Here is a 23886-nt window from a genome sequence, read left to right as displayed (position 1 = left end):
TGGAGCGTCTGCCCCCAGTGGTCAGTGCATGTCATAGTGACCAGTTGTTCTGGTCAATCAGTCCTAATCGGCGCTTAGGCTTTTATATATAGAGATATAGATAAGCTCCAGGTTGAACAATGAATAAAAATATAACAGTGAAATCATGAAAACTCTATAAGAAAACTTAGGTGCGCTTTTAAATCATTATGGAGAGAAGAAGGCCTTTGTAAATGGGACAGAAAATATGAAACCGTGATAGAAGAAAGATTGATGGGCATCATTTAGAAAGTTTTAAGCAAGTTCCCAGGGGAATAAAAAATACATATAAATAAGTGGGGAAAGTGTAAGATAAATTTATTTTTAATGCCTGGGATCAAAGTATCGATAGAATGACATATGCAGTGAGGTCTTGCAAATCACCGAGAAGAATAAGCACATTCCAGTAGGAAAATCAGTCAAGGACGGCAAGCAGCTAGAAGGCAGGGACCTGGTGCACGAATGCCCTGCTCCCGCAGCGGCGCGAGGTGTGGGCAGAGGGCGGCGCAGCCAGGGCACTGGCACAGCTGTGGGGCCGGAGCTTCTGAAACTTGCTTGTTTATTTGTTTATTGTTGACACTATTACATGTGCCCACTTCCCCCTTTAAGACCACAGGTGCTTTGGCTCAACAATCTCATTGCTAGGAACGTATCACACAGGTAAATTGACAAAGGTGGAGAGGCATATGCACACAGTAGTTATTGCAACCTTTTGTTTGGTAGGGGCAGTAAGAGAGGAGGAGGGGAAGGGGCTGCCGCCGTGAAGGACTGACAATCAGCCTTGGTGTGCCCCTGGCCGGAGCCCCCGTGGCCTTGCTCAGTTGGAGTCTTTGTGAACCAGGTTAGTGCCGGGGCTGGCCAAGGCCCTGAGCGACGGCTGAACACATGACTGTGACACACGTTTCTGTGAAAGAGAAGGCTAAGGGCCTTGTTTGGCTATAGGAACCAAAAGAGCCTTGATTACCTGCCTTCTTAGGCTTTTATTATAACAACCACTTAAACTAAAATTAACTTCTAGATTCCGCAGGGCAAGTATCCTTGAGAAAGCACCTGCTTCTACAAGGTCGGGTCTTTAAAGACTAAACAGAGATTCTAGCAAAAGCCCCGGGGCTCGGACTTGTTTGGAAAAGTCCAGGCAGGGGCTGTGCCTTTGGCAAGGTCCCCCAGAGCCCCGGCCTTTCGGAGAACCCTCCTCACAGACTTTCCCACCAAGGCCTGTTCTTCCCACAAATTATGAAGATGTCCAACTGATACTCACTTAAAGGGCCAGAGGAAATCTATTTTTAAAAACACATACATGGCCTATGAGTGACAGTGAGTTGTTATTTGCTGTGTACAGATGGCCTGCCTATACAGGTGTGTGTGTGTGTGTGTGTGTGTGTGTGTGTGTGTGAGGGGGTGGGGTGGGGGGACTATGCAGGGAGGTCTGGAAGCAAAGGCACCTAAGGGAGCAGCAGTTGGGCCAACGGTGGAATCAGTCTGGGGAAAAAGGTGAAATATGCTTTCATGCTCTGCACACGGAAGTCTGAAGGGGTCAAAATGAAAGATGACTCTTCGTTGGGGTGGTGGGTGGGGGCGGGGCGGGCGGGTGGAGGTTAACAGGATGAAACCAGGAAGAGAACTAACATTGAACCAGGCATCCATCATGGCTGCTGGGACTGTTCTGTCTCCACGCAAGGACTTTGGCTTAGAGGTGGGGGCAGCGTGCCTACACGGGGCCGCACCTCCGCGGGCCCCCCCTCGGCTGCACATGCTGCCTCTCGGTTCCAGAGTGGCCTGGCCTGGCCTGGCCCGCAGCCTGCTTAGGACTTCAGCTAGGAAGGCCGCCTTCCCCACGTGCAGCCACCAAGGTGGAGATCCACTGGCTGAGGACCAGCTAGTGGGGTTTTCAGTGCACAAGCTGGTCCTTAGAGCAACAGAATTTCCACCAAATTTGCATTTATCGGTGTGCTGGGTATAGGGCAGCTGTGTGTGCCCTCAATTGCGATGACTCTGGGTGTGTTAGAGTGGCGTGTGGGGGGATGGGAGGAGACAGGAAGGAAGGTGAAAGAGGGAGAGAAGGATGGGGGCGGAGAGACTGAGAGAGAGAGATGGAGAGAAGACAGAGAAGGACTAGGTGTGGACTCCAGGGAGCGTGTGGTCAGGAGGTCGGGAGGCCTGTGGAGGGAGAGAGCGGCCATGCTCCCTCAGCCACGCTCGCGGCCTGTGGGAGATGGGCGAGGGGAAGGGTCCCCGGAGAAGTGCGGGCATAGGTGGCACTTCCCGCACAGGGGCTGGGAGTAGCTCTTCTGGAACAGCAGTGCTCAGCACTCTCCCCGGGCTCATTCTCTCCAGGCCATTTGCTGTTTCATGTGGATTCTTTCCCACGAGGACATGGCTTCGTGGTGTGTGTGGCTTGGCTTCTGCGTGTATGTGAGTGTGTGTGAGTGTGTGAGTGTAAGTGTGTGTGTGTGTGTGAGTGTGTGTGTGTGTGAGTGTGTGAGTGTAACTGTGTGTGTTTGTGTGAATGTGTGTGTGTGAGTGTGAGTGTGAGTGTGTGTGTGTAAGAGTGCAGCAGATGGTGAGCTGCGGGCCATTTCAGGATACTCTATGGCTGAGTCCTTCCTGGCCCTGACTCTATACACACACACTCACACACTGACACACACACTCACATACACACACACACACACACACACACTCACATACACACACACTCACATACACACACACTCACATACACACACACTCACACACACACACACATACACACACATACACACACTCACACACACTCACACACACACACATACACACACACTCACACAAACACTCAAACACACACACACTCACACACACACATAGGTACTCCTTGCAGCCAGGGCTCATCCCTGTGTCTGCGTTATACTTTGTAACACAGCTTTTAGGAGTGGGGTCTTGAACTAGAAACGCCCAGTTCGGGAAAGAGGCTCTGAAGGCCCGGCTGGCAGCGTGGCTGGCATGTGCCGTGCAGTCCATACTTGCTGGAAGCCTCAGGCTCGGGACGGCCCCTGCAAAGCCAGGCTGCAGGTCCCACCGGCGTGCGGCTGGAGACAGTGAGCGGACGGAGCAGAGCGGCGGGCGGAGAGCCGGCCAGATGCTCCCGGTGGGTCCGGCATCAGGAGCTAAGGAATGCTCACCCGGGGCTGAACAGCAGGCGCTGTGGGAGGGAGGGTTTAGAAGACGCAGTGGGACGCCCCAGAGGCTGTGGCTCTGGGCCATGCTGCCAGTTTGTTCCCTGACCATGTGCTGGGGACCCTGCTGGGCTTTCCGGGGACCCCCGGGGTTCCCTCGGCTCTGCTGTCCCAGCGCACAGGGACACCCCTCCCCAGGGCTCACGGCACCTGAGGCTTGAGGACACCATGACGTCCTAGGCGCAGGCCGTGACTTTACAAACGTCCGGCTGGAGCCCCGTGCAGAAGCGGGTGCTCTCCCCGGCCCCCCCGCCCGTGTGCACACAGCGCCGTCTGTGCCAGCAGGCCCCGGCGAGCTGGCTGTAAGGCGAGGCGTGTGGGGTGACATGTGTCTCTGCTTAGTAAAAGTAAGACCTGGAGTACCACGTTCCGCCAAGTAGGAGAGGTTGGGGCGCGCCACGCAGCCTGTCCGTGGTGATTTGGTCTCACACACTCACACTCACACACACACAAGGCCCCCGCCCCGCAGCCCACACCCTGGTCTTAAGGAGCACTCTGTGCTCCCGCTCCGACCCCGGCCCAGTGCAGGCGGCCTCTCCCAGCTGCCCGGCCAGGAATCTGTGCGTGCCGTCCGGCGTCCCACGGCCACATGTGGCCATTCATACTCAAGTCCTTAACTAAATAAGACTTAAATTCCAGCCCCCAGTCACCCTGGCCATGCGGGGAGGGCAGAAGCCACAGGTGGCCGGGGCTGGCTCTGTGGGGCGAGTGGACAAGCCTTGGTCTCCAGCACGGTGCGTGAGGCAGGTCTCCATACCACGCTACACCTGAGCCACGCCTGGTACGTCCAGGCTCCCCATCTTCCTAACCTCAGTGCCGCTGCGACTGCCCTTGTCCACGCTGACCCAGAGCATCCCACTTCCTTACGGGGGTCGGAGCGTGGGAAGTGACGGCAGCACCAGGAGACCCGGGTCTTGTCCGCAGGCTTTGGCCTGGCCCTTTCATTCTCAGCATGGTGACAACACAGCAGCCTCCCACACACATGCACACACAGCACACACATGCATACACACTGCACACCTGCACACATAGCAGGCACACACAGACGCACATAGAAGTACACACAGGCACACACAGCATGCACAAGCACTCACACATTACATGCACACACAGCACGCACATGCGTTGTCACGGTCGCGGTCTGGCTCCGTGGCAGGAGAAAGGTGGCTCGGTTCTCCTGGAGCAGTCCCTGGGAGGCCAGCCTTGGAGGGCAGGGAGGGCCTGCGGGTGAAGCACACCTCCTTCAGTGCGGGTTCTGAAAGAAGTAAGTCGTTTTGTTCAAGAGGATTTAGAATTGAGAAACCTTAGTACTTACTAAGTTCTCTGCAGTAAAAACAAGCCCAACACTGTTTTCTCAAAGTATTTGGTGTCCGTGTTTCTGTCCTTTAAGGAAGGTTTGGAGAGGACATGACCTCATTAAGGAAAAGGAAGGCTGGCTTTGTCTGCCCTCCCAAGTGCAGGAGAACAAGACTCACTCTGGGAGCAGGTGCTCACCAAGGAGCCCAGGAGCAGCAGCTGAGGGCTAGAGGCGGGCACACCTGTGGGAGGCAGGCACACCCATGGGAGGCAGGCACACCCATGGGGGGAGGGCACAGCCTGGGAGGCGGGCACAGCCTGGGAGGCGGGCACACCTGTGGGAGGCAGGCACACCCATGGGAGGTGGGCACACCCATGGGGGGAGGGCACAGCCTGGGAGGCGGGCACACCTGAGGAGCCTGTGCTGGCGGGTGACGTGGGAGCTGTGCCTGGGCGGGAGCCTGGCCCCTGGCCTCCCTGGTCGGGCTGGGGGAGGGCGTGTTGCCGTGGCTGGAATTCCGGAGCAGCTGAATTTAGGAAAGATAAAATACCACAGAGAAACAGTTTGGAAGGTTTGCAAGTTGTAGGACTTCCTTTCATGACTCAGCCCGACTGCAGGAAGTGGAGCAAGCGTGGCTCCTGCTGTGGCCGCGGGCGCGCCTGGCACCGGCCCCGGGCAAGCCCGGCCCCAGGTCACTGTGGTGGCCAAACCACAGTGTCTGAAAATTACTGTGTGGGGACTAAACGTGCCTTCTTGAATTCCAGCTCTGGCGTGGCTTCCCTCCATTTCCATGGAAATCCCCAACTCTACTTCGGTCTGGATCTTCCCTCGCTGCTGCCCGCATCGGGGCCAGCTCTGTCCAGGTGGCTCTGAGCCCCTGGACCTCCCGTCCTGCTCCTGGCTGCGGGCCAGCGCCCCATGGAGGCTGTGGGAGACGGAGGTCTGGGCCCGGAGGTTCTAGTGAGGACCGGCTGCAGGAGGGCGGCCGCTATCCTCCAGAGCCGCCTGGTCTGCGGAGTCCCACTCCTTGTCCGCACGTGGAAGCTCCTGGGCCAGGCAGGGCCTCCCTCAGGAGCGTCTGGAGGGGCCGGGGAGCAGGTGTCCGGGAGGGGGAGGGCCTCCTGCCTCCACCGCGGTTGCTGCGGCTCCCAGCGCCCCGCACACGCCGGCCCTGCGGGCGCCCCATCTGCTGGCCGGGAGTGTAGCCCAAAGGCCCGGAGCTTCCCGCGCTGGGCGGGCCTGGGTAGGAGGGTCCCGGAGAAAAGCTTCTTTATTTCTGGATGTTCACTTCGTCACCCCTCGGCGTGTGTGCCCTCCTGCAGTCTCTTCTCCCGCCTCTGTCTCGGCTCTCCTTTGTCCTCGGTTTTCCTGTCGCTCTCCCTCCTGGTTAACCCCATTGCATTTTCTCAGGCTTCTCCGTCCTGCGCACCTGCTGTCTCAGCCCACAGCCCGCTCTCCTTGGCTGCTGAAGCACCATGGCTTCCTTCCTCCTGCCCCCTGGCCCCTGTCCGCTGACGCCGATGGCTGCGTGCCTCCCCGCTCAGCCCCTAACCACGTGCCCCTCCCCGGCGAGGCGTGTGGTCTGGGTGTCCTCTGCCCTCGGCAGGGCTGTCCGGTGATGTTTCTGTGGCCACACGCGGCTCTCCTTTTGTTTAGTGTGTGTGCGGAGGCTGGGAGCTTCCTCATCGTGGGTGCCTCGTGTTAGACAGCAGCCCAGGAGGTGCTCCAGCCTGACAGGGTCTTTCCTCACTCTCACTCGTGTGTGTGTGTGTGTGTGTGTGTGTGTGTGTGGGAGAGTGTGTGTGCGTGCGTGCGTGTGTGTGTGTGTGTACGTGCCCGTGAATGTGCGTGTGTGTGTGTGTGTGTGTGTGTGTGTGTGTGTGACACAGAGAGAATTGGTTGAATGTTTGTTTCTCCCCAGGGAGGCTGCTGGCCATTCAAAGCCTCTCCCGCTCACAAAGATGCTTGCTCCCCAGGGCGTGGGGCCCGGCTTTGCCTGAAGCCTGCGGCCGCCCCTCCCGGACATGCTTCCCTGAGGGTCTCCGTGCGCAGGCCCATCCTCTGCTGCATAGGCTCTGCTCAGCGCAGGGTTGGGGTTCGAGGCATCTACGAGGCCCACGGCCAGTCTGCCTTGTCCTCGCGGTGGGGGTTTCAGAGAACAGGGTTGTGAAACCTTTCCTCTGTCAGCACCCACGCTGCCTGGTATGTGTGTACGGAGCAGCTGAGAGACTGGGCATTCTGCTTGAACAACGAGGTGTCTGCAGGAGCAGGTAATGCCCCAGAAGTCGATGCAGCCTCGGCTCCTGTCGGCCTCTGACCCAGCGGGCCAGGCAGGGCATGGCGGGGCTGCTCTCACCCGTGCACTGGTTTCCACAGTAACCTGTCCTCTCCGTCCTGTGTGCTGTGACCACAGGCCGCGTGGACGTTCTGGAGGTCTCTCACATGGGTAAGAGCCTGCGCCTGCGGTTAGCACTCTGATGGTGGCGTCCAGCGTGTCCTCGGGGTGCAGTCTGCGCGGTTTCCGGGGTGACCGGCAGTCCTGGGCGACGGTGATGATGACTGTCACACTGGTTCCTGGAGAGGCTGAGGCACGTAGCCCTGTGCGCCTGCCTCCCCAGGTTCTCCTTGGGATGACAGCTGGAACTAGAATTAACCTCCAGATTCAATCAGCAGGGTGAGCATCCTTGAAAAAGCACCTGCTGGTCTTTAAAGACTAAACAGATTCTAGCAAAACGCCCGGGGGCTCGGACTTGTTTGGAAAAGTCCAGGAAGGGGCTGCGCCTTTGGCAAGGTCCCCCAGAGCCCGGCCTTTCGGAGAACCCTCCTCACAGACTTTCCAACCACGTCCGTGCTCCCCACCCGGTGAGCTCGCCTGCTGGCTGCGTTGGGAGCGGCCTCGGTCTCATGGCGAGGCGCGGAGTCGCCGCTGAGCGGGACTGGGCACGCTGCCCAGGTCCCTTGCATGTCAGCTGAGGGCCACACTTTTCGAGTCTTTGTGCTTTTGTTGGTGATTTCACCGTTTAAACTTGCCCATGTGCACAGTGCAAGGACTGCTCAGGGTCTCAGGGGCAGGCTGCGCGGTGCCTATGGGACAACGCCCGGAGCAGCAGCACTGGCCACGAGCTCGGTGCCCACCAGTGGGCACCGCTGGTTCCGTAGGCGTCCCAGAGACCACGGGGAGTGCTGAGGGCCTGGGAGAACACTGTGGCCGAGGGTCCCTCAGTCTGACCCTCCAGGAAGCAGACTGTCGGCAGTGACAGCACGTCTCTCTCACAAGTAAGAAGGCTGCCTGTGTTTATTCTCTCGAAGGAATAAGTTTAAAAGCCAATGTTTCTACACAAATGTATTTCTCATAATCAGAGACTGATGTTATGGCAGGTTTAGTTCCATCTTTACAAGTGGAAACATGTGGTGCTATAGTAGATGCACACCCAGCAGGTGTGTGATGTCATAGAACACACACCAGCAGGAGTGTGAGGTCATAGGACGCACGCCAGCAGGAGTGTGATGTCATAGGACGCACGCCAGCAGGAGTGTGATGGAATGGAGTGCACACCAGTGGCAGTGTGAAGTCATAGGACACACGCTAGCAGGAGTGTGATGAAATGGAGTGCACACCAGCAGGAGTGTGAGGTCATAGGATGCACACCAGCAGGAGTGTAAGGTCATAGGACACACGCTAGCAGGAGTGTGATGGAATGGAGTGCACACCAGCGGGAGTGTGATGGAATGAAGTGCACACCAGCGGGAGTGTGAGGTCATAGGACGCACGCCAGCAGGAGTGTAAGGTCATAGGACACACGCCAGCAGGAGTGTGATGTCATAGGACGCACGCCAGCAGGAGTGTGATGGAATGGAGTGCACACCAGTGGCAGTGTGAAGTCATAGGACACACGCTAGCAGGAGTGTGATGAAATGGAGTGCACACCAGCAGGAGTGTGAGGTCATAGGACGCACGCCAGCAGGAGTGTGAGGTCATAGGATGCACACCAGCAGGAGTGTAAGGTCATAGGACACACGCTAGCAGGAGTGTGATGGGATGGAGTGCACACCAGCAGGAGTGTGATGGAATGGAGTGCACACCAGCAGGAGTGTGAGGTCATAGGATGCACGCCAGCAGGATTGTGAGGTCATAGGACGCACACCAGCGGGAGTGTGATGGAATGGAGTGCACACCAGCAGGAGTGTGAGGTCATAGGACACACGCCAGTATAGGACTCTCTTTCACGGCCCGCGTAGAAAGAGTTCCAATTCAGGGTTCAGGTTCTGGAGAGGGGCGCACACAAATGAAAAGAGACTTGAAGAAATTCAATTTGGCGATTTGGGGGGGCCAGGCAGTAGTCCAACTCTAGTGGGAGAACTACTCCTGCTCTGGCCCTGCCATCCCCTTTTATTGAGGCTTTGGGGAAGACATCTTAAGCAACATAAACAGAAATTTACATGTAACCCTTAGGCAGGAAATAACAGAAACTTTCACGGACAAGGTAGATTCTGCTTCAGCTAACAATGTCTCAACTAAAGGTTAGAGCAATTAAGGTTGTTGACCAGCCTTCCTGGCTTCCTGTCAACATCTCTTTTTCAGTGAAACTGATTTGGTTTCCAGCATCTCCCCCGTTTTCTTTCCTTAAAAAATTTTTCATATGTAGACTAGAAATAAACAAAAAATGAAACAAGCAATGCTGAGAGTCAAATGAAATCAGTCTGCAGTAAGTTTCTTTCTGGGCCAACAGTTTTTGAATCCCAGATTCAATGTTAAACAGTTTTTTTTTGTTTTGTTTTTTTGTTTTTTTTAGTCCAAATTTTAATGTCCAACAGTTCTGAGTCCATGTCAGCAATGGTGGGAAAATAGTGGCAATGCAGGTCCGACCTCTGGTTTGGTCCTGGACAACCTGCAGCGACGCACACCTGCTGACTGCTAGTATGGCAAGGCGTCGTCAGCATCTTCCATCTCTGCTCTGTTTTTCCTCCTGTCTTCATGGCTGGAGTATTCCTGTCAATTCTTCTCTGTTGCAGGAATCCACATGGTCTTGGAGTTGTTTTCTGAAAATATACAAACATATCTCGACCAAAATTAATAAAGGAATCTTTTCTATAAATTTTACTTGGGATACTTTTAATTCTTTGCCCAAACAATTTTTCTTTGACTTATTTTGGTACTATGTGTGTTTTTCATAGCTGTCTTACTGTTATCATTACAAATGAAAACTGGTTTTCAAAAGAAGAAAAATTTTTCTAGATGTAATTTACTTACAGGACACTTTTTTTCTTACATGGTATTTTCCACTATCCCCCTTTTTCTATTTAATTATTAGGAGGCTTTTGGAAAAAAATTTTATAATGCTGTTTTGATAACTTTTAAATTTTAATTTTTGTACAAAAACTATGACTGCTTTAGGATTTATTGTATGTTAAACAATTTTACCATGAAATGGACTACCAATAGAAATTTTGGTTAATACTTTAGGAACAGCCTGTTGTACAATTAAATTTTCTTGAATATTAACTCATTTCATTTAGCCAATTTAAATTAATCTGAAAACTTGACTATTTTACTGTCAAATTTAATACTTTAACAACAATTTTAGTTTACTCTGTAAATATTAATGGAAAAGATTATATGCATCCTTGAGAAAGCCCTGAGCACTCGTAGATTTAGGCTGGATTTAGATGTAGGACAGTCGCCATCAGCCACTTCTCTGTTGCCTGGGTCTCAATAAGAGCCGTGCCAAGTCTCTTGTTTGTAGCTGGGTCCCAATCTGAGCTGGGTATGGGAAGCGTGAAGGAGCCATGGGGCAGGAGACATCCCTCAAAAGGGCGAGTGTTCAAGCCCCTACAGCGTTGGGGGGGGGGTGGTGAGGATCTATGCCCCACCTCTGTTGTCCCCCAAGTCCTCTCCTGATGGCCCTCTGCGGCTGTGCCTGTCTTAGGTTGTCCCTCCCTTGAGGAATCTTACCCGTCATTGGCTAACCAGCCATCCTCCGGGGCCAAGCAGGGTGATGTGAGGTTCAGTTCTGTTTCCTTGGTAGCCTATGCCCCTATGGCCTCCATGCCCAGTATCTGCCTTGGGATCCCCTCGCCTGCTGGTGGGGCCTCGGCATTGATCACATATCTTGGGGAACCCAGGTTTCTTCTCCAGGGAGGTCCCAGCTCACGCCATTGTGTGAGAGACAGATTCATGGTACCAGCCACCACGAGACTTTAACCTCAGCATGAATTGAAAACTCTGGCAACAGCTGTGGGCAATTGGATTGTGACAAGAGGGTCCCTCTTTGCAAATAAGGCAAGAAAGGCCAATATAGAATGCTCAAGTGCCTTCCCAGTGAGGCCCTCCACACAGTGGAAGGGATTAAATCCTTTCATGTCCTTTTAAATTGCTGCCAAACATTCAAAAATTAGATTTTTAATTTTGTTTGGAATAATTGTACAATATGCTGTTGTAAAATATCAAAAATTATAAATGACATTGTAGAATAATACCATGCAAGGATATTCTTTGTTCTAAGCCAATGGCAATTCAAATTCAAACTGGCTGTCAATTTCTTTTTGTATAGACAAGGTCTTAGTTACATTCTCTGCACCTCTCCCAGGAGCAAGTAGTGATATTCCTCTACTTTGGTGCAAGCCAGAAACCTCTCTTTAATTTTACACACAAAGGAGCATTGGTTTGATTTTGTGTCATACAAAAAGGGAAGCTGGGTGGCAACACCTGTGTAATTATACTTCCTTGCCCCACCCATTTTCCTCCTGGATGACCAAGGTGCTTAGTATTATTGGTGACTATATACATTGGCAAGGGATCAGCCCACATAAGGGCTTTTACCCATGAAGGGTCAGGAACATATTAAACACTTCCACATTTGTCCCAGGTAATATTACCGTACAGATGATTACTGCTAACATGGCAAAAAAGACATTCTCAGGCGTCAGGCGTCTATACGTCTTCTTTACCATGTGCCAGGAAAGTTAACTGCTTTCCTTTGCCAGTAACAATACATGCCTATAAACCTTCTAAAATATTTATATTTATTAATTTTTATTTGATAAGGCTTTCCATGCAATTTCAAGTATATTAAATCTGTTTTAAATCATTTAAGAAGAGAATAAATTTCTTGTATTTCTCCAGGCCCTTGGAGCTTTCCAAGAATCATCTCTGTTAAGGCCTTGAAATTTTAACATGGAAAAAACCATCAAGCAAATATCTATATCCATATATGATTTAAATATTTTAATACCTTTTATTATTATCTTAAGATATCAATTAAATTTAGACTAGTTTTTGCATAGAAAATATTTGGCTGAGGTCACAGAATTAATCCTCTTTTTTAATTAGACCAATAATAAGCAACTTATTTTTAATTCCTAATTATTAGAGAAAACACACTTTTTATTTTCTCAAAAACAAGTTATACTTTAGGTATTTTAATTACAACTATATAATTTCTCCCAATTTAATTTGCACTTTGAACTTTTAAAGCTGGCAAATCAAATATATATTGCATGTCCTAGATTAATGACACTTTAAATTTCTAAGAAAAATACAAGACATAATCAATTAAGAGCTTCCATTCTGTCCTCTAGATTTTTTATGAGGCAAATTTAAACTTTATTTTTTATTTATATAATTAAGACAACTTCCAAAAAAAATTTTTGCCACAGGAGTTGGAGGAAGTTTATAGCCATTCAAATGCAAGTTACCACATTCCTTAGCTTACTGGGAGAGTGGTCTTCCTTATAGGATTGCCTGGTCTCTCCCTTCCCCCACATCAAGCTTACTTTGGGAGAAGTTTCAACAGATCTGGCCACATATTTTTTCATGCTTAAAAGATAAAGACAGGTCTTAAATTTTTTCTTTCTTTTTTGCTTTCTGAAGTAATAACTAGCACCCAAATTGGCCAAGATCAGCATTTCCCTGCGAATTCTTTTATAATTTTTAAAGAAAACTTTAAGTAATCTCATTGCAGGAGAGCAGATAGCTTTGCCCTCTCCTGCCACCTTTGAATTTCTCCGCACCAGAGGCGGTTTCAGCAGTGGAGTCTCATTTCTTATTACAGATTTTAAATTCCAAATACAAACTAAGATTTTAATTTGAATAAGAAACCACATTCTTTAAGCTTACAAACCAAAATTCTATAATAAAATTTACTTTATATTATAATCTAATTCTTCCCCATTAGCCTGACTGAAAAAGACGTTCCCACCCTACTTATAGTTCTCGACTCTGCAGCTAGCTGTGGGCTTTGAGTGTGGTGAATTTCCCTCACCTTTTTCCGGTGAATCTTCCACACCTTTTCTTGGTGTATTTTTCCTCCTTCGCTCTAGGCGAAAAATACCTTCTCCAGAAGTCCCGCGTTGAAGGCGCCAGATATAGGACTCTCTTTCACGGCCCGCGTAGAAAGAGTTCCAATTCAGGGTTCAGGTTTTGGAGAAGGGCGCACACAAATGAAAAGAGACTTGAAGAAATTCAATTTGGCGATTTGGGGGGGCCAGGCAGTAGTCCAACTCTAGTGGGAGAACTACTCCTGCTCTGGGCCTGCCATCCCCTTTTATTGAGGCTTTGGGGAAGACATCTTAAGCAACATAAACAGAAATTTACATGTAGCCCTTAGGCAGGAAATAACAGAAACTTTCACGGACAAGGTAGATTCTGCTTCAGCTAACAAAATCTCAACTAAAGGTTAGAGCAATTAAGGTTGTTGACCAGCCTTCCTGGCTTCCTGTCAACATCTCTTTTTCAGTGAAACTGATTTGGTTTCCAGCATGCCAGCAGGAGTGTGAGGTCATAGGACGCACGCCAGCAGGAGTGTGATGGAATGGAGTGCACACCAGCAGGAGGCCTCCGAGCTGGCAGGACCGGGCCTCAGCCATCTCCGCTCACACTGGGCACGGCTGGCTGGGAAGGCCGGCCGGCGGGAATCCCTCCTCACAGCTGGGCTCCAGCAAGTGTTCCTTAGGGCGCTGGTCACTGCATCCGACTGCAGGTGCAAGGGCAGGCCCACCCCTGGAGCGGCCGGGCTGCAAGCTCCACTTTGGACTGAAGGCACAGCTTCCATGGCCCCACCAGAAGCAGGCCCGAAGTGCTGGGCTTTATGGGGTCTCTGTGGCTCCTTCCGTCCAGATGCTGTCCTAAAGGAGGGCCCTTTCTCCTGTAAGCAAAGCTGCCAGAATCGGCGCCCGCACAGCAGGGGCGGGAAGGCGCTCGGTGGGCCAGCACCGCTGTTCCCGGCATGTGGAAGCCAGGCCCCTGTGAGGAAGCGCGGTGTTCCTTGGAGGGTAAACTCTGGTCATTTCAGCGGGTGGCGGTTAGTGAGCAGAAGACTTCAGGTGACGACAGGACAGCAGAGAAGTTTTTCCTGTGAGGCTCTGTGTTTTCCCTGTTCGTTACACTCCACTGTGACCCTCCTGGGGGTCACATGTGTGCTCGTGTGTGGGCCTCGGGCACAGTGTCCCCCGCCCCGGTCCTGTGCTGACTGCCCGAGGCCCAGGTTGGGGTGCCCTGGCTCCTCCAGGGCCCTGCAGTCAGAGCCGCAGCCAACGGGCAGGCTCTCCACTTGTGAGCTTTATGCTTTGTGTGTGTGTGTGTGTGTGTTTGTGTGTGCGTGCGCATGCGCGCGCGCGCGAAAAGTTTACATTTCTAATAATGAGTGTTTTCTAATATGCAGATGTAGAGAGATTAGTGAAATCACCATGCATAGAGTTGTGACTCAGCTGTAGCATTCTGCCATTTTCTGTGAAGTGTTTTAAAGTGAACTACACAACATATTTCACCTCTTCAGCACTTCAATAGGCCTCTCCTGAGAGTGCAATATCTCACTTGCCACATGGCATCAGGAGGACACGTGTGATTGTGTGGCTCCCGCGCCCGCTCACGGCAGCCAGACTGTGAGCTGGTGAGCGGCGCTGTGAGCCTGGCTTCCCGGGAGGGAGGTCTTTCCAGCTGCATGGTGAGGGCGGGCACGAGTGGTCACCCTGCCTGTCCCTGGGATGCCCGCCCTCACCGCCTGCCCATCCTCACCTCACCGCCTGCCTGTCCTCACCTCACCACCTGCCCACCCTCACCTCACCTCACCGCCTGCCCGCCCTCACCTCACCGCCTGCCCGCCCTCACCTCACCGCCTGCCCGCCCTCACCGCCTGCCCGTCCTCACCGCCTGCCCGCCCTCACCGCCTGCCCGTCCTCACCGCCTGCCCGTCCTCACCGCCTGCCCGCCCTCACCGCCTGCCCGCCCTCACCTCACCGCCTGCCCGTCCTCACCGCCTGCCCGTCCTCACCGCCTGCCCGCCCTCACCGCCTGCCCGCCCTCACCTCACCGCCTGCCCGTCCTCACCGCCTGCCCGTCCTCACCGCCTGCCCGCCCTCACCGCCTGCCCGCCCTCACCTCACCGCCTGCCCGCCCTCACCGCCTGCCCGCCCTCACCGCCTGCCCGCCCTCACCGCCTGCCCGCCCTCACCGCCTGCCCGCCCTCACCGCCTGCCCGCCCTCACCTCACCGCCTGCCCGCCCTCACCGCCTGCCCGCCCTCACCGCCTGCCCGTCCTCACCGCCTGCCCGTCCTCACCGCCTGCCCGCCCTCACCGCCTGCCCGCCCTCACCTCACCGCCTGCCCGCCCTCACCGCCTGCCCGCCCTCACCGCCTGCCCGTCCTCACCGCCTGCCCGTCCTCACCGCCTGCCCGGGCATGGACCAGAGGCCAGGCTGCACATGGGAGCACTCAAAGGTCGTGGCTGTGGGATCCCACACTGCTCCAGGGTTTTTACGATGATCCTCACTTTGCAGACCAGGAAACTGAGGCTCTGCTGTGTGTGCCCAGGACTCTGCCTCCGCTGGGACTCAGGGCCGTCACAGACCGTCTCAGACTCTGTGTAGGCACTCTGTGGTGCTGGAAAGGTTCGGCCCTCAGCGAGCGAGGACAGTGGTCAGCAAGCGAGGACAGTGAGCGAGGGCAGTGAGCGAGGGCAGTGAGTGTGGTCAGAGAGTGTGGCCAGCAATTGAGGGCAGTGAGTGTGGACCACAATCGTGGACCACGAGTGTGGCCAGGGAGCGTGGACCGTGAGTGTGGACATGAGCGTGGGCAGTGTCCCGGCGACGAAGGAAGGCAGGAACATTGCCTTCGCAGGCCCTGCACTGTGCGGGCCCTGTAGTTCTCCAGTTAGTGCTCACATTTTGTTAAAGGTGTGCGTCAGGAAGTGAAGGAGATTAAGACGATGAGGCCATAGTGTCTCATTGCCTTATGTGCCCACAGGGACAATGGGGACTCGAGGAAAGGAAGACAGAACAAATGCAATGAATAAAAAAAAAAAAACACAGTTACAAACATATTAATCTAACTAAATCAATAATCACTTTAAATGTAAATGTCTACGTACACTAACTGGAACACAGAGTTTGTCAGAGTGAATAACAACACAAGACCCGCCCTCTGCGGCCTGCAGGGAGCCCGCCCTCCATGGACACACACACGGTGGACAGCGGAGGGGGCAGAGCTCTGCCGCGAGCCATGAGAAGGACGACGGAGCCACATTCATGTCACACGAAGGAGGATACCGGGGTGTGGAGGGGTGCTGCCTCGTGTCCAGGGACCAGCTGTCTGGGAGACACAGTAACCGTACACGTGCAGCACACAGGAGAACATGAGAAGGCGCAGGCAAACCCTGGCAGGCCCAGGCACGGACAGGGGCCCGGGATGCGCAGAGGCTCCGTCGCCCTCTGCCAGGATCGGGGTGAAAAACCAGAAGGACACAGGTAACCGAGCAGCACTGCCAATCCTCTCAACACCTAAAAGCCATCCAACCGGAGCACGGAACACGCACATCCCTGTCACACGCACTGGACAGCACCACGGCGGAGCACGTGTTTGGAAAACACACATAAATAAATGAATAAAGAGCCATACAAAGTGTGTTCTCAGGACACAATGGAATTAAGCTAGAAATGAGTCACAGAAAGATAGCTGTAACGTTCCCAAATATTTGGAGATTAAACAATTTTCAGTTATAAGAAATACCCTTGGATCAGAGAAGAAGTCTGAAGAGAAATTTAAAAATAAACTCATAAAAATGCAAAAAATATACATATTTTGAATTGAATACACATGAAATACAGCATATCAAAATGTGTGGGATGCAGCAAAAGCATTGCTTGGCAGAAATTTACAGCATTAGGCATATATATTAGATGAAAGGAAGTTATAAAATCCACTTAGACAACTATGAAGAAATAGCAAAATGACTGAAGCAACAAGAAGAAATAAAATAATTAAGATTGTAGCAGAAACCATTACAATTGAAAACAGGAAAGCAATAGAAAACAATTTAAAGACCAAAAGGTGGTTCTTTGAAAAGATCAGGAAAATCAATAAGCCTTGAGCCAAAGTAAACAGTAAAGAAAGACACAATGACCAGAAATAAAAGGCACCACTGCGGACCCGTGGGCATCAGAGGGACACAGCAGGAGACCGGCCGCTCTCTCCTCACAAACAGTCACGGAGGCGACACGGACTCCTTCCTGACGTCAGACCACCACCGCGCACGCAGGAAAAGGAGCCTGAATGCCCTGTTTCCCATTTAAATCAACAATCAATACCTCCCCCAGAGCACCATGCTCACAGGGTTTCACTGGTGAGCTGTACCAGACACTTAAGGAGGCAATTACACCAGTTTTTAATGATTTTCACTTCCAGAGAGCAGAGGCAGAGGCAGAGGGCTGAGGCCTGCGCGGGAGCCCGCGCTCTGATGGCTGATGCAGCGGCTGCGTGTAGGTGCGTGTGGGCACGTGCAGGTGTGCGTGTTGCAGGCCAAGCTCGCACACGTCTCCTCTCTGCCTGAGTGGGTCTGGAATCAGTGGCATCCACGCCCACTGAGCACACCTGGCACCAGAGGTGGTTTTTGACGCCGTTTTAATAACAGATGGAGAAAGGAGTTCTGGCCTGGAGCAGCGAATACAGAGGCTGCACGGAGAGGCCTGGTGACAAGGAGCCGGCGGGCCCACGAGGGTGTCGCTGCCGCGCCGAGGCCCAGTGGGCGGGCGCCGTGAAGCAGGTGACTGCACTGTCCCTGCTGTGCAGACTCAGTCCCTGGCGTCCGCGCTCACACAGGCACAGGACGGAATGAGTGAGGACGGAGAATACAAGCCTGGCGCAGAGTTCAGCCCACAGGGCAGTCCCCCATGCCTCTCTCCAGCTCACTGTGCCATTTCTTCCTTCCAGAGAGGGCGGGTGGGGGCGGGGAGCGGGTGGGAGAGGGGTTGGGGGAGGACAGAACTTTCAGTGGAGAACCCCCCCCCACCGCATGGACAGCTTCCCCTGCCAGCTTCCTCCCGCGCACCCAGGCCGGGGAGCCAGGAGGAAGCACCAGCCAGGCTGGGGAAAGCCCAGCAGCTGGGCCGAGCTCCTAACCAGCGCTCATCACAGCCGGGAGCGTGAACACCCAGGAGGCACAGCGCGGCGTGCAGCCTGGGCTCTGTGGGTCCTGGAGCAGGAGCAGACGGGGTAAAAACACCAGAGAAGGCAGTGAGTGGGGGCCGGGTGGTAATGCGCCCGCTGGCCCACCAGTTGTGGGAAGTGTGCCCTAAGGCCCGTAGGCTTTCGTGGCCGGGCACTGGGTCTGGTCTGTGCAAACCCTGCACTGTCTGCACTTCTCCTGGAAATCTGAATACGTTCGTTCTACCATTAAACATGGACTGGAGGAGCAGAGATGGATCGATACAACCTCTGCCTTTGCCAGGGAGACAGGCGTTCTCCAATGTCACCAACATCGAGGCAGAGGTCATGAAGGTCGAGTCAGAAGTGCGGTGAGAGCTGCGCAGGAGCACAGGAGCGGGGACTGGCCGCGAGGACGCTGACCAGAGAGAGCACAGAGGTGCCGGGAGGGCTGGGAGCTCCGGGGGCGGGGGGGCAGAGGGGGCAGAAGGGGGCTGGCGGGTCTTTGGCAGAGACGCGGGCCAGCGTCGTTCGAGGGGTGAGCATGGCTGAGGGCGGAAGGTGAGCGGACCGGAGCCTGGCTGACGGTCACTCCCAGGCCTGGAGGAGGAGCCGCCTCAGAGGGTCGGATGTGTCTCCTGCGGTCACAGGGGGGTGGCACCCTCCTGCCAGGTTCTCGGGCCTGAGCCCGGCACCGGGGGCTGCGGTCGGCGGGGCCGCGCGTGTGCGGCGCCTGCAGGTCCCGGTGCTGCGGGCGGCGCTGGCCGGGGGACTGCGGACCGCGGACGCCTCTGCCCGGCGCCAGCGTGTCCTCCGGACCCGCCCACCCTGAGCCGATGGCCAGTCTGTGGAGGGGAGGACTGCAGCGGTACTTTCGGGGTGTCGTGCGGGTCAGCTGGCCGCACAGGCGGACGCCGCCCCCCGGCGAGCTTCTCACTGTCCAGGGCAGTGCCTGCGTCACGGGGGCCACCTCCGGGCGTGAGCTGGCGCCCGTCGCTTTCCGGAGCCCGTCCCCTGCTGCACCCACGCCGGCTCCTCGGCTCCGGCCAGAGCGGGCTCCCCAAGGCCTGCATCCCCGGACGCGTCCCCTCCCGGCTGCGTGTCCGTGCGGGGGACGGGAGCGGGAGGAGAGTGCCGGTGGTCAGTGGACACTGAGAAGCTCCTCCGCGCCACCTGAGGGGCGCCCGCTGCGCCGAGCCGCGGTGGCAGCACATCCGGGCTCAGGGTCAGCTGGCGTCGCCGTCCTGGCTTAACGATCGCGCCGCCCAGCCTACTGTCCCGTCCCGCTGGTTTGGCACCCTCAGCCTCAGATAGGGTCTGGGCAGGACTTCTCTCCTCTTTGGGATTCTAACATCACACTGTCCTGGGGGTTTTAACAATGCAATGAGAAAGGTTGGTGTGCCCTACCTGGCAGTTTGAGATCCAGTTCACATGGTAAGAACTCTTGGGAGAGTGCATGTCGTCCATCAGTCTGTGTGGGGGCCCATGGCCTTGCCCTTGGGGCGCCCTTGTCTCATCTCACTGTGCAGTTGGAGAGGCCCTGTGCGCGGAGATCTGCATTTCTGCCTCCGGCGGCTTTGCACACGGACACTGGGGCAGCCCAGGTCCCACGGCCCGGTGATGGAGCCGGAGGGCGCCAGCTTGCAGGCTGGGCTGCTGCTGTCTCGCCGTCCCCCCCGTCCGCCCTTCGGACACTTCTGTCCACTGGGTGGGCTTTTTCCTCCCAAACTCCATGCTGGCCTGGGCTCAAGTCGATCCAGAACCGTGACCCAGAAGCCCGTTCCCAGCGGGAAGGTCCCTCAGACCGTGCTCCTGGTTCCCCTGAGCGGCCGCTCCCCGCCGAGCACCTGCCCGCAGAGCCGGGCTCAGCCTGGCCATCCTGTCTCCGGCCTCGCCGCCTGGCTCAGCCTCTCCCCCGGCACATAGCCTTTGCTGCCTAGCTAAGCACTGGGTTGTTTATGTCACTGGTTTCTGAAACCTACGGACACTGTCATAGCTTCTGTAGTAGTTTGCAGGAGTCACTCACAGTTCTTTAACTGATTAGGAAAAACGATAGAGATTTGTACCTGCATGTTCAGGAAGTGTCCTAGTCCGTAGGCGCGTGCCGGTGTTCAGAGCAGGAGGCAACTGATCAACGTTTCTCTTTCACATCCATGTTTCTCTTTCTCTCTCTACAGATCAATGGAAAAAATGTCCTCCAGTGAGGATTAAAAAAGATAAATTAATTAATTTTAAAAATAAAAAGAGGGACTTACTAGTGACACCTTCGATGGCCCCTGTTCCTTGATTACTAAGTTCAGTGCTCCTTTTTAAAAAAATTTCTTTATTGGTTATGGTATCACATAATTGTCCTCATCCCATTCCCATCCCAAACCCCTCCCCACGTAAGCCCCCCCCCCCCCCCCCGTTGTCCATGGCCACTGGCCAGGCCCACATGCATGCACACAGTCCTTTGGTTGGTCTCTCCCCCTTACCCCCACCCTCCCCTGCCTTCCCTCTGAGGTTTGACGGTCAAAGGAAAAATATCCTGCGAGTAAATTACGTCTAAAAAATTTGTACTTTAGAAGATAAACTTTCATTTACAATGCTAACAGCAAGACACCCATCAAAAATATACATGGTGTCAAAACAAGCCAGAGGAAAATCGTTTGGGGAAAAAAAGAAAAAAAGGAAGAAAAATGAAAAGGGATCCCAAGTCAACTTTATAGAGAATATCCCTTTATTAACTTCTGGTCCAGTGCTCCTTGTAATAGGCGGTTGCCTCAGGACACACCCCTGTGCCAGGTGGGGGAAGGGGCGGGGGGAGGGGGAGAGTGGTGAAGAGGGAACTGCTCCTCCCGGTGCATTCAGAGCTGGGTGTGCTATCACTTCTCTGAAACCGCCCAGCCACCCCTGACCGCCCAGCAGACCCTCCCTGGAGACGGGCCTCCTTCCTCTTTCGCATGCAAATGAGTTGAACCCACAGATGATGTTTTCTTTTTACCAAGACCGGACACCGTGTTCTTCGCACCCAGCTGCTGAGGAGACTCCCAGGCAGGGTCCGGCTGCTTTGGGCACAAGAAGCCCAGAGAGCTGTTCGCAGCGTCTTTATTTGTTCCTAGCGTGGTGGGATCTGGCGGAAATGCCCCCTGTTCGCCAGGCACCGTCCACTTCCGCCCCGTCACCTCTGCCAGAGCCTATGGCGGCTGCGGCCAGCGCCGCGCACGAGCCCTCAGCACCTGTCTGCCCGGCCGGGAGGCGCTCTCGGCAGGAAGTGGCAGGGGCTGTGCCTGCGGCTCGGGGCCAGGGCTCGGTGCCACAGCTCAGTGCCTTGGCTCGGTGGGTCTCACGAAGAGCACAGGCCTTGGGCCTGAGGCCTGGCCTCTGAGAACCAGGACAGAGCGGCAGCCCCCTGCTCCCCGGCCGCGTGTAAAAGCCCTGACATGAGCAGATTTAGGGAACAGAGTGCTGCCTGTAAAACACTCTGACCCCAGGACAAATGTCGTCCTTGCAGACGTGGTGGGGCCTGCTTTGCAGGCAGGAGAGCAGACAGTTTCCAGTTGACCCGCATTGTCTGTGAAACCCGTATCCACGTTCACCTTCCCCCTGGGGTGTCTGTGAACCCCGTGACTAGCGGTGTGCCCTGTGCGCTCTGTGGGCACAGAGAGGGAACCTGCGTCCCCACACGCCCCTCCCCAGCTGAGGCTGAGGATGGACACTCTCGGCTCCCACCGCACAGGGTGTCCCACATGCTCCGGCGTTCGCTGTGCGCCCAGGGCTGTGCTGTGGGAACGGCGCACACAGCCCGGGCAGCCTGGCTCCGCGGGGAAGGCGGCGCTGTGGCCTGAGCTCTGTGACAGCGTCAGCCACACACACACAATCCGTGTATTCAGGCAGCAGCACAGAGCACCAGGCCTCAACGCCTGCCCACGGCTCCAGGGAGGACGGCATAGGGCGAGGGGCGGGGTGGAGCGGACGGCGGGGGGGAGGGGAGGGAGCAGTCACGCGGCCGAGTGTGAGGGCTCACTGCGTGGACAGGCCGCTCTCCGTCCGCAGGGCAGGTGCGGTGCTGGAGCTGGGGCCCCGGATGCGTTTGTGCCCACGGAGTGTGGACGCAGGAGGGTGGTGCCTGTGTGTGTCCAGGTCTCGGCGCCTTTCAGAATGGTCTTGGTGAAATGGGTGTGAGCGAGAGGAGAGGAGCCACGGAGGGAGGGGCGGTGAGGTGGGCACTGCCAGGAGGCTGGCCTGTGCAGGTGTGCCATCAGGAGGAGCAGAGGGCAGGGAGGGGGCCACGGGAGGAGGCGGGCGGCGGAGGGGAGGGCCCAGTGGAGAGGTCAGCAGTGGACTGCCCAAGCTCTCGCCTCTCTCCCTCGTGTGTGTACGATCACGTGTGTGCACATAGAGCCTTTGAAAACAAAATGGACTCTGTTCCCCTTATTTTGAAACTGGCTTTCAGGTGATTTTAAGTCTGCCCGCCTGCCGGGTGCAGGATGTTCCAGGCGCTGACAGCGCGGCCAGCAAGGCTGCCCTCCTGCCCGCTGTCCGGGGGCGCCGGCCGAGGGGTCAGCGTCACAGGGCCTGCCCCGGGAGACCTGCGGAGAAGAGGGAGCAGGGGCATCCTGGGCGCCGGGCACCGCAAGGCGTCACTCACGTCCCACAACATGCTTCTGTCACGGACGCACTGTTCCCAGGCCCTGGGCAGCCCGGGCCCTGGTGCTGCAGAGCCGAGCTCACCCCAGCCCGAGGCCTCGCCCGCTGAGCGTTTGGACGGGGCTCCGCCGGGAGAGCGTGCCGGGGGTGCAGGCGCAGGCGCCGAGGACGCTCCCGGGCGGAGGGTGAGCACACACTCTGGGTCCAGGAGAAGGCGGCACAGGGGCTGTGAGATCCCGGCGGCCAGGCTGCGGGCGGGAGGGTGCGCGGAGGAAGCCTGCCCCGGCCGGCTGGCCGGCAGCATCGCCCCCCTGAGGCTGAGCGGTGCCTACAGGGGGGCGGGGGCCGCCCATCACCGTGGCCTGTGCTGTAGGAAGCAGGTCGGAGACCAGGAGCGGCCCGGGGTGGGCACTGAGGGAGCCGGTCCTGAGGAGGCATGAAGGGTATCAGAGACGTTCACCACGTTAGATAGCCCCGGACAGTCCCGCTGTCCCTGCTGGCACAGCCCACCAGCGCCAGAGGCCGTGCCCCCATAGGGAGAGGCCCGGCAGCATGGCGCCGCTCAGGGTGGCCAGAGGTGCCCCACGGTGCCCGCAGTGTCCCCGGAGCCACACAGAGTGCCCGTGGGCCGCCTGCCCGCCCGTGTGACTGCTCCGGTGGCTCCCGGCTGAGGCACACCAACGTACCTGTTGGATGATGTAACTGGAGTTAGGAGTTATATAACTTTAAAGTCTGTGTTCACACCGAAAATATTGTTCTGGAAGACGTACAGTTTTAGATGAGCTCTCGGTGGGCGGCCGCTATGCCAAGAGTCCGGAGTGTAGGGACAGCGGACAGCCAGGGTGCCTCTGAGGCCGGCCCCCCGCCCAGAGCAGAGAGTGAGAGCAGGACCTGGCGAGGGAGCCTGGCCCAGGGACCGGCCAGCTGGGCTGAGACTGACTGGCATGGAGGGGCAGGGGCGGGGGCAGGGGCAGGGGCAGGGGCGGGGGCAGGGCCAGGACCAGGGCCAGGACCAGGGGCAGGGCCAGGAGGGCGGGGGGGGGGGACAGGCAGGGACAGGGACAGGGGCAGGGGCAGGGGCAGGGGCAGGGACAGGGACGGGGTAGGGACAGGGGCAGGGCCAGGGCCAGGGGCAGAGGCAGGGGCAGGGACAGGGACGGGGTAGGGACAGGGGCAGGGGCAGGGACAGGGGCAGGGCCAGGGCCAGGGCCAGGGGCAGGGGCAGGGCCAGGGCCAGGGCCAGGGCCAGGGGCAGGGACAGGGGCAGGGCCAGGGCCAGGGCCAGGGACAGGGGCAGGGGCAGGGACAGGGGCAGG

The 23886-nt window shown here is 55.9% G+C and overlaps 1 protein-coding gene across 2 annotated transcripts in view; it reads left to right on the top strand.

Annotated features, from left to right (window-relative positions):
• SYK (spleen associated tyrosine kinase) overlaps positions 1-23886 on the top strand; it is a 78070-nt gene that overhangs the window by 8753 nt on the left and 45431 nt on the right. Inside the window, exon 1 of one of the 2 annotated variants that reach the window (XM_084899017.1) lies at positions 18265-18380. The exons of the other annotated variant lie outside the window; for it this stretch is intronic. The gene's annotated coding sequence lies outside the window, so the exon portion shown is untranslated. Of the gene's footprint in view, positions 1-18264; positions 18381-23886 lie in introns of those variants that run through there. 2 annotated transcript variants of the gene reach the window in all.

The sequence above is a fragment of the Pipistrellus hanaki genome (genome assembly GCF_964339955.1).
Source record: "Pipistrellus hanaki genome assembly, chromosome: 11".
Taxonomy (NCBI): Eukaryota; Metazoa; Chordata; class Mammalia; order Chiroptera; family Vespertilionidae; genus Pipistrellus; species Pipistrellus hanaki.
The sequence above is the reverse complement of the archived record's forward strand: the minus strand, read 5'-3'. Positions and strand labels throughout refer to the sequence as shown.